The sequence below is a fragment of the Sinocyclocheilus anshuiensis genome, unplaced genomic scaffold, assembly GCF_001515605.1.
Source record: "Sinocyclocheilus anshuiensis isolate Anshui unplaced genomic scaffold, SAMN03320099.WGS_v1.1 scaffold454, whole genome shotgun sequence".
NCBI classification, from domain to species: Eukaryota; Metazoa; Chordata; class Actinopteri; order Cypriniformes; family Cyprinidae; genus Sinocyclocheilus; species Sinocyclocheilus anshuiensis.
The window spans coordinates 895,877-899,993 of NW_015548217.1; positions in this window are offsets into that span (position 1 = coordinate 895,877).

A 4,117-nucleotide genomic window follows, 5' to 3' on the forward strand; every position below is an offset into this window, starting at 1 on the left:
AGTTGGGTTAGTCCATATTTGACCCAAAGTTGGGTTAAAACAACCCAGCATTTTTTAGAGTGTATATTTAATTCATGCCGACCCATTTCTGATAGACGAGTGAGTGAGTGCGAATGAAAGAGGTTACAGTAATACATTAGAAAGGGTTTTGAAAGTTTTGTTAAGGGCTTGTTAAAGAGAAAAATGGCAGACGGCATCAACGGGAGAACAGTAAAGCGATGACAACGAATCTGTCAGAAACTGGAAGATAGAAACATAGAGTAACAGATCAGGATGCAAACATGTGCTGACGGCATTAGTAAGATGAATATTGGCTGAAGTCGATGTTCACTATGTTCTCGGCTGATGGCATGATTCAGATGGAGGCTTTGTCTAGAAATAATGAGCAGCCGTGCTGAGATCTGCTTGTTTCTTATGTTACAATGACCAGGTGTTTTTACATCAAGACACTTATGCTGCAAATGGAAAGAAAAAGATGGGAAAAAACTAGGCCAGTCATTGTTTTTTTCCATGTTTTTTTCCAAAAGATGGAAAAAAAAAAAATTAAGGACTCTAAGGACTTATAAAATTATTCTGTACTTATCTGCCAAAACGGTCACAGTAATGCAATGTCTTTAAATTATGCATAATTTTCTTTGCAAAATGATTTTTTGCATATGGGATTGATTGCAATTAATTTTATTAATTTATCACCATATGTATTTAATTCACTTAATATGAAGTCCTAGCAAAAGCACAAGCTAGAAAAAAATATATTTTTTTTTAAACGCATGCACCAGTCATCTTGCAGCTTATAATTCTCATCACATCGTCATAAAAGCCCTCAGGACTCCAAATATTCCCTTATTGACTGGGAAACACGTGCTGGTGAAACCAGATACACTGGAAAAAGGGAAATGACAAGTGTCATTCATTCATTCATTTATATTGGTCTAATCGAAAGAAACTATTTTGTCTAGTAGAATATAGTTAAGTAATATAGTACAAATTATTATGGGTTTTGTTCATTTTTCTGGTGTTTCTATAAGACATCACAATAAACATTAAGGCCTTTCAAAGAAATTAAACATTGTCACTTATCTTAAGTGAACATTTTTCATTTTCATATTTTAGCTAATTTAACTGAGCTTTTGTTCATAGTGAAATTAAATTGTAAAAAGCTAAAACAAATATAATATGTTGACTCACATTAAGTAACATTTTGTCTTATGTCTATACAGAATATATTTATTAAGTATATATTGCTATAATTGCCCATTTTAAAGTAGAAAAATGTTTTAATACATTTAAAAACAAAATGATGACACACACACACACACACACACACACACAGAGGTTTGTTTTTGTGAATTGTGGGGACTCTCCATAGGTGTAATGGTTTTTATACTGTACAAACTGTATATTCTATCGCCCTACACCAACCCTACCCCTAAACCGACCCCTTACAGGAAACTTTCTGCATTTTTAGATTTTCAAAAAAACTGACACACACACACACACATTCATTTGTGCCTGTATAGCTGAATGTGTACAGTTACAGTATCACAGTCTGTGAGAACGTAAAGCTCAAGACTCTGTCATGATAATCAATGCTGAGACTCGTCAGAGATGATCTGGAGAAGCTCACTGCACTTTAATGCAGTTCTTCTGGAGCGCCGGCAACTGATCAAGGGTTTTGAGTATGATAACAACATTCATACACTGTACAGAAACATAAACAGATCTAATAGTTACTATACTTTGCACATTACTGCACGCTGCTTCTTTCTAATAAACAATGTCTGTAACTGCACAAAAATTATGCTTAACTTGACCTTTAAGTCATGAGGAATCATGGCAAATAAGCTTAATATTGGCTACAGTGAAAGCAAACATCCTTCCCGAATGAATAAAGACCTTTTATATACTAAGCTGCAAAAAAAAACAAAAAAAAAACTTTGGATCAGTGACGTCAGAAGCTAAAACATTAACACACCACCATCCACATTTACACACAACACTCCACACATCTTGGATAGCCAGAGGGTGAGCACATATGCAACTGGTCACAAACGGTCATGAAAAACAACTGTACTAAGATTACAAATGGAGTTCAGAATAAAAAATCAAATGATGTATGATAAGACTGTCTCAGTAGCTGCATCTGATGCACTCACAGATCCACAGACAGCACAGTATTGAATTACAGCACGTGTTTCCATTGAAAGCTGATCACAGCTATTATCAGACTGTTCTTGCTGGATAATTGCTAGTAACAGAGATGTGGCTGATTCACAGAGGTGATCGTGGGTTGTGTTGACGGTCTCGCTCTTTCTGACGCAGATTTCATGTAGTTTACTGGTCAGATGTGCGTTTAATTGTATTTGATGAGCACTTGTGCTGCACTTTCAAATCTTAAAAGACACTTTAACTGATTTGCACTTTATTTTAAGATGTCTTTACTGTATTATTAAACATCGTATAGATTTTAAAATCTTGCTTATTACTTATAAAGCCCTGAATGGTTTAGCACCTCAGTATTTGAACGAGCTCTTATTGCATTATAGTCCTCCACGTCCGCTTCAATGATGAACTGCCTTTAACTGAAAATTGAGTCTTTACTATTTGTTTACTTATTGACACAATATTTTCCTAATTAATGCTGTACAGTTGCTTTGACACAATCTGTATTGTTAAAAGCGCTATATAAATAAAGGTGACTTAACTTGACTTGACTTATTACTACATTGTAAAATAAAGTGTTCCCAAAAACTGTATGCAGATACATAATATTAATTAAATAAGTGAGTGAGAGACACTTTCATGACTATGCTTCTTAACACACTTAAATACACTTTTAAAACGTGCACCTTACAAAAACTTGACATTAAAAGTTTTACTTCCAAGTACTGTTTAAATCATTATGTATAAGTACACTTATTTTGATGTGTCGACTAGTATACTAAAGCATGTGTAAAGTACTTGATTATATATATTTAACTGTAGTGTGTTATTTATTATTACACTTAAAGTGAATATATTTTAAATGTACTAAATTACAACGTCATCATTTCGAATGTGGAATTTTAAAACATTTAAATACATGAAGTACGTGTTTCAACTGAAACGACATTAAAATATATTTTCATTTAGCATAAACGCTTGTAAGTGCATCCAGCACCATATTTCAAAGTCAATAGAAGTAATTATGAAAAATGTATACATAAAGATGTATTTAAGTTCTATTTAAGTGTGTCAAAAAAGCACTTCAGAGTTAAAATAAATGCATTTATATTAAAGTAAACTATAATAGATTTTAATTTAATTGTAAAGAACATGCAATTAAAGTATTTTTAAGTATATTATATACATAATAAAGTAATAAAAAGTATCCTTTTTCTCAAGGATCTGCTGGGTTGTTTTATGTTTCCGGTTCCGGAGATGTTGTTTGACATATTTACAAAAATGAGCATTTATTAATGCATATAGGTTAATCATATTTGTTTTTTGAAGCACTTTTGAAGTGTGTGTGTGCACGTGTGTGAGAGTGTGTGTGTGTGTGTGTGTGTGTGTGTGTGTGTGTGTGTGTGTGTGAGTGTGTGTGTGTGTGTGGGTGTCGATAATCTGTTGTACCAAGGGAAGGTCATTGAGGGAAAGCAATCTATGCTTCGCTTCTCTGGGTCATTAGATAAGTGACCAGCCTCCAGCTGTCAATGATACTAAACACACACACACACGGCTGATTTTATCTTCCACTGTCTGGACGAACAGATAAACACATGCAACCAGAAAGCAACTCAGTGTCACGCAGGCGAAAATACATCCATCGCTGCTCAGATTTATGAAAATAATAACATGCACACACTCATGCACATGCACATGATGGTTTCTTCTCGATAACGCTTTACATTGAGGTATGATTTGTTACCATTAATTAACTACATTAGTTAACATGAACTAACAATATGTCCACAGCATTTATTAAAATCAGAAGTTTTATTTGTTAAAAAGAGTTGCAGCACTTTGCCATAAGGTCTGTTTTGTTAACATTAACATGAAATAATAGAGAGATATATCTTTTTCTATTAAAATACTCTTACATAAGAGTTTGTACAGAAAGACGGATCAGCAAAGGAGC